The following is a 7,302-nucleotide window of genomic DNA, read 5'->3' on the forward strand; positions in this document are numbered from 1 at the left end:
TGACTGTCAGCCTTTAATTTATATAACAAGTATATTTACCATTTAAGTGCGATTCTCCAGAGGATCATAGTTTCGTGATCGTATTTAATAATCAATATCATGCGTTCATTGCGTTTAGACTAAAAGAAGCAAAAAAAAAATACCTCATAATTTTTTGCTGGAAATTGCTCCAAAGCAAGTAGAAGAATTTCTTATTACCGTCGCAGGCCTGTGCGACAAAAAGCGGCGGGGCAAACGTATCCCGGATGTTATTTAGTGCAGGTTAATGTTTTCAAAATCTCTACTTAAATTTTGCGTAAACACTATCCTGTTTAACGCAGAAAATCAGGTTACAAAAATGTGTGCCGTAATGCACATGGAGCCTTCATCTTCCGGTCCTGCTTTTCCAGGATCATGCTACACCGGAACTAACCGAGGGGTATAAAAAAAGAACAAAGAACTTTAATATTTTCAGCGCATGGCGAAGTTAATTTGCTCGATAGCGGAAGGAGAGTGCTACAGCTGAGTAGATGCAATGAATGCAAGATACACGGTTAGACGGAGTTCCGAGTATGCAATCAGAAGAGCGCACGGCAAAAAATCAGCGTAGTGCCTCACTGCCGAATAATTTGTTTCGCACTGCTCCTCATTCTAATGTTTTGACTTCTCTGCCCTCGATTTGAATTTCTCAGCACTTTCGCAACAAGTTGTGTTATGCCAGCTTGCTCCATACATCCTTTCAGTACTCGCCGATAACTTTAGAAACCAAAGGAGCTGCTGAAAACATACTGGATCTTTTGCTAGACACCACAGGATTAGGGAGAAGCTTGTTTTTTCAGAAAAAAAAACATATCGCTACTCTTTCCTTAGGTAGCGCATGAGAGGTTGTGCATGACAGACTGTTGAATTGTGTAAAATGTGTATCACAGAAGATAATGATGATCTTGCTTTTGTCATGATGTGTGGTCTGAAAGTTGAAAGTTTCCTAGAACTACTCCGGTTTTACTTGTGTTCCACTTTCGTGGGTTTGCAGGGCAAACTTTAATCACAGAAGGTAGGAGTGTGTATAAGATTCAGAGAAGCCCCGGTCCTTAGTGAAATATTTCTCATGTACGTTGCTAAGGATTTCGAAAGCGGACTATCGGGACTGCATCATAAAACCATTAGGTTTGTGGACGACTACCTGGTGTTTACGGACCAATGTCGCTTGGCAGCGTGCATGGATGGCTTTTTAAAGGTGCTCAGGAATTGTGGTTCAGGACTTGAATTCACCTTCAAAGCACCATCCAATGATGAGTTATAGTTATTGGATATACGCTTACGGTTCGCCCCCTGTCATGGTTTGCTGGAAATGCCGCTCTAGATCTACAAAAGCGTTCCTTAGTTTCCACTCAAGCAATTAAAAATGGTTTAAAACGCAATTGCCGGTTCCTACCTTCTGAATTTTTTGTTCAAATCTTGTCACCATGGTATCAGTGACAGTTTATAATCTCAACTCTCCAAGTTTAGGCTTGCTGGGTACCCAATAATAATGGCAACAGGGACCTGCTATCTTTCGCTCAAGTGGGTGAAACAGACGGACACTCAGCCAACTCGTGACAACCGAAAGGAACGAAGGAAAAAAGTCGTAGTCCTTACTTGCATCTCATCACCAATGGGCGGAAAAATGTGGCAGGTCGATACGAAGTCAATGTAGCTATATCAGCTCCCATCAAACTAAAGCCGGTATGTCCGGAAATCCAAAGGGAGAGGGATCGGCAGAAAAAAAGAAAAGGGTGTAGCACCGCCCACAGGGACAAGTTCGTCGTCTAACAAAGGCGTTAATTACCGAATTCCACTCTCCTAAGGAGTCCGGTACATAGGGCCTAAATAAAAGGTTGGTGGAACAAAAAACAATCTAGACAATAACTTGGTGAACGACTGCGAAAACTGTAACGTAATGAAAAAGAAATTTGTCACACCCTTTTGGCGCAGCAAAGATTTTCTTTACGCGCACTGTGGTCAGACCATGCTGAAATTAATAGAAGCCCTCGATATCAGTCAACAACAACAGTGTGTCAGCAAACCCTATGTAAGTGGCAATGACAAAGAGATTGCTTCTCATGGTGGCCTTTGAGCGTCCCGTGCTTCTCTGCCTTTTGGTTCATTGTTTTTAAGTGTGACGTAGGATGTACAGTCGCTGCCACCGCTGTGTAAAGCGCTTGGCCATGACATATCGGGCTACAAATGATGTAATCAGAGAACCGGCCCCTGATTTCAGGGCACCGCGCTCGGGCCTACGTTGCTTGTAAGTCTTTGTGCCACTACTACCACTGAAGTGTTGCCTCTGCAACCTAACCTCTTGGACGAGATCTGGTCTTGTTTGCATGGAAGTGTATCCCTCGAGGGCTCTACATAAGGGTGACGTCGACTGTACTTCGTGTGTTTTTTCTTTATAAGCGCCATGTGTAGGCATTTAAACCTAGTTGAGAGTCGGCGCTCGTTCCGTTTCTTTCTTTTTCTTATCCAACGTTAATCGCACTGTTTTACAAATATGGTTTACTAACTAGCCTAACTGAACGCTCTGGTTAGGTTGACGTTTTTCAATTGAAAACTATGAAATATTTATCAAAGCTATAAATGAGAACTGAGCAAGCTAGGAGGGGACCTCATTTAGCAAGCCGGGCCAACGTTTCGACAGGCGACTTATATTCGTTTGAAGACGACAGCTAAGTCTCCTTGACGGCTTCGTTTGCAATCTGACGATACCACATAACCTCTGTTCAGTTCTACTTCCTACTGTGCATGCCAATCGTCTTCCTCTCGTTCTACCCTGGAATATAAAAGCTATGTAATGTCAACGGAAACATGGTCTACTAGATTTTGCATCGGAACGCGAAAGCGAATTTGCATTCGTAATCTTCAACACTGAACTTGCACTTTTCGCCTTTAATTCCAAAGGATCATTTTTGTTGCTTCTTTGGTCATTTTTTGTTTCTTTGAATCATGATGAATTTATTTTGAACAAAAGAATGAAACCGTTGAACCGTGGGGTTAGTAGAAAAATAGTCAAACATAGTCTCGTTGCACAGCACGAAAAACATTCATTCGTCCAGATTTTGTTCCCTCCCCCCCTCCCCCCCAAAAAAAAAAAAAAGGTGCCGATTGTCGCGAGCTTGCCGAGTAAAAGTCTCAGCATTACCGTGGAGCACGAGCGACGAAATAGTTCGAGAAAGGCCATGCTACACTCGATCTATTGAGCCATTCGAAAACATGGTAATTGCATTTTAATGGGATATAAATCGCTCCACATTAGAAGTAGCGCCATACAAATAGAAAATTAAATAACTGAAGGAAATAATAGGGCTGCGAATAATAACGAATATTTATTTAGAAATATACTGCCAGTCTGAGTGTCAGGCTTTAGGCAGGAGCAGGCATACGATGCATACATAGTATCGGAGAAGGGAATAAAAAAATGAAATACATGGAGCCGCAACTAATCATCACAAGTGCAAGTCAACGCTAGACCGCCAAATTGAAAAATATAAAAATGAGTGTAAAGCGAAATGTGTTGCAACAAAAAAGCTCAAATGCTATCAAACCTGACGCCACGATTGGAGTATAATGCAGCAAGTGCGTTGAAATATTCAGGACAGCACGTGACAATATGAAGATACACTTTCCCCTTTTATTCCCCTTTTTATAGAAAATCAAGCCTCCTTCTGCAATCACAAATTCTAATATCTCTATGCAATATTCACAGGTATTAACCCTTCAGGTAGCTTGTCCGTAACACTTAATCGGCAGTATTTCTGAATTAATTTTCTATCATTAGACATCACGGCTTGCTGATCAGAACCTGCTGCTAAAGAATCCTCCATAGTATTGCGTCAAGAAGACGGTATACTAGCTTTTCGCAGCAATCTATCAGCATTGAAAAAAATGCAGTTTTCAAGCGTAACTTCTGCACACAGAACTCACATTACAGGTAATAAAGTAACGAGCTTTGTTTCCTGTGCATCAAAGAAACACGTTACGAATGGAAGGAATACGCGATAAAGATTCCCTGACCAAAGTGCTGCTGCACAGTTATTTCAACAGTGCACTTCATGTTGCAAGCGCGAAAGACAAGGGCGTCTCACCGTATTTTCTTTTTTAAATGACGTCCGAAGGGGCACTGCAGTAAGCCTTGGTGAAGGAGATCACCGTGCTTAGTTCCAGCTTAATACAGCTGCAATGAGAACGAAATTCCTCTGTGTCTTCCGTACGTTCCTGTTGGTCACAGCACTATTATTCCCGGTTCCTCGCTATGCAGCTCAGGAGGGGACGAGAGCAATGCTTCAGTTAGCAGGCGCCCGGCGTCACGGTGAGTGGTAGAAGTCCTGAGCCCGCGAAATTCGCTATCGACAGACGCGGTGCTAGCGCCTCAAGTATCGGCTGAGGGTTGTGGCGCAAGTCGTCCGCATGCCATCCGGAGCGAGCGCAGAGTGGTCTGTCAGCTGTACGCTTTCTCCACGGAGGTTATCGGGTTCTGCTGCTGAGAGCAGTGCCCGTGCAGGCAGTGGGAAGAAGCGAGGAAGAGAGCAGGCACCCCCTCGCCACAGCTTCGCAATGCGCTCTCCTGCATGAGCGCGAGACTGCACCGCCATCGTACGGCGCTCAAGGAAAGCAGCTGGGCAACACGGGGCCGCGCAACCGCTAGCCTAGTACCGCCACTGGGTTTCGGAACAGCGCCACCTCTGGACAGAATGCTCCGAGAAAATGGATCTGAGAACACAGTGGCGTAGCCATACACCTTTTTCGGAGGACGTTATACGTCGCTGGAAGAAACAACATACTAGAAAAAAGGCCGGAAGAGGGATAGGGAGGTGAGCATAGAGGTAAAAAAATTTAGGGTGGTGTTCTAACGCTGGAAGAACCCCCACCCCTGCACGTCCACGGCTACATCACTTTGAGGAGAGGAGAGGTTTTCTATAGCGGCAGGCGGCATGTGTTTCGAGTATAACCTGCATTATTTGCTTCTGCTGCAGTCGAACAGTGTATCGTTTACAGTTATAAATCCCATCTATTGAAATAAATACAGTGCTTAGTGTGAAAGGTATAAAGCCCGATTTGTCGGCAATTTTGTTATAAGTTCTTACAAGAAATAAAACCAAACACGGTGCCGTTTATCCAAAAGCTATTAAAAAAATGATATTACTTCCCGATTGGTCGCTGCTGATCACTGCTGTGTATTTCGCATCAAGGTGCGGCAAAATAATCAGCTTTTGTTATTGCTTTCGATCGATCAGACAAAAAAAAGGCAACGTGCGAGATGGAAAGAAAGTTCCTTAAAAAAAAAAAACAGACGAACGAAGCCCAAGTGGTCTGAAAAGTAAAGCTAAAGAGATTACAATACTCTCGAATCCGAAATTTAGGCACAGATATTTAGCGTTGTTGCAATATATTGAGCAAAAGAGTTTTGTTTGGTTTGGTTTGTGGGGCTTAACGTCCCAAGAGATGCCGAAAAGAATGTGAGAGATGCTTGTGTATATGTATGTATGCATATAACGTTACACTACACTATTTTTCTCACGACTCTATGAGAATTTCTCAGAAGAGGAAGAATAGCCACTAGCCTATGTATGAATGTTGGCGCGAAGCTCGCGGCCCTCTTCCCGTTTTGACAAATTCTCAGTACCCTGTCAGAACTCTTGACTCTCTTGGCTCAACCGCCCAGCGGACGCTTAAAAGCCGCGCTCTAAACAGAACTCGCATTCAGACTTCTGTAGAGCGTGCTTTGCGCACGGCTTCTGTGTTGTTTGAGGGAGCCCACCTCAAAGTACCCTTAATAAAGATTGATGGCGGTAAAAACTCAGTTAAGCCTGGATATGCGTAGCGAAATCTACCAAACTATGTATTGTTAACTACTGCGGAAAATAAAACCAGTTGTTAGTAGCGTTCATGTTTGTGTCCCTTCCTCCGTCCTCGTCCTCATGCGCAACCTTTTATTCTAAGAACCAAACTAGTTGCTCACAAAGCTTCACCGGCTGCAAAACCGTATGCTGTTTGCAGCCGTGGTTCGGCGCGTCTTCTTGGAGTGTTCCAAATATTCATGCTCCGTTTGACAGGCTTCTCCTCCTTATTGTCTCTTCCCCTCTTCAGTGGTTTCGAAGAACTAGCTGCCATGATTACGGCGCATGTTCAGCAGGCTTACGCCGCTAACCAGCCTAGTGTAGCTTTCGCAACAAAATTTTTTAATGATAAGGGAATGCACAGCTTTACCGCGGACACTGGGCACAAGAGAAAGCTCAGCTATAGGATAGCGTGGTTTAATTCTTTCCGGTACGGTAAGAGGCGTTTTTTGACTGAAGTATTTGACGTCATAAATATAATACCGAAGGAACATTTGTTAAAAGTATTTCCTCTGTTTGCAGAAAATCGGTGACGCATTTAACTGTGACTGATGTTTTTACATGGCGACAGTTCTTGAATACTGTAATTCGTGTCGCGCCTTTCCGAGGATGCCACGCTTGCTGCCGTAGAATTTCATGGCATCTCTAAACGAGTTCTAAGTGAAAACCAATGCATTTTTAATCTTTTTTTAGCTGAAGTTATATTTACTGCATGGTACCAATTCAGGTACAGGCATAACTGACGAGCATCGCATCTGTTTATCACAGTAGAACTCAGATAGCGAAGTTTCTTACCGGCAAAGAAAATATTAGAAGAACAAAAGTCATACTATTAACCTTCTTTAGGCTTGCACATGGAATTATAAAGAAATATTTAACTTGCGTAGGAGAGAATATAATGTTTTCAAACTTATTTTTAGGTATTGTTTCAATCAAATATGTCCAAAATGTCTGTGCATGCTTGTTATAAGATCATTTCTTCGACTCATCTGAGTGTGTATTCTACACAGACAGGGCGCGTAACTATGATTTGCATATGTATTCTGCAAAGAGCGGGCACGAATTTCAAAAGCCCTATTTAGAACTATAAACGGCCTCTTGCAATAAGCCACTTGCCGGAAAACCGGATTTTAAATTCAATTACCAAGTCAGGAAAGTCGCTTTGGTCTGCCTTCTGGTTATTTTGAGCAACCTGTGCAAGCATTGTTCGCAGAAACTAATTAGCAGGAAGCGATGCTAAAGAAAACAAAAAGAGAACGGGTTACTTCCGCTGCAGCCAATGGCTATTTGCTGGCAGTGTGAGCCGTCCCACTGAAGGGAGGTGTCATCCTGTTATCGACCATGTTTCGGGCGTGATGTCTTCCTCAGGGCAAAAGCTAGCAAGAACAATGGCGGACAGACTAAGAAAAAAAAAGGCATCAAATACCCAGCGTGCCTTGGCAGATAG

The sequence above is a fragment of the Amblyomma maculatum genome, chromosome 9 (genome assembly GCF_055883805.1).
Source record: "Amblyomma maculatum isolate TAMU_Amacu chromosome 9, ASM5588380v1, whole genome shotgun sequence".
Classification (NCBI taxonomy): Eukaryota; Metazoa; Arthropoda; class Arachnida; order Ixodida; family Ixodidae; genus Amblyomma; species Amblyomma maculatum.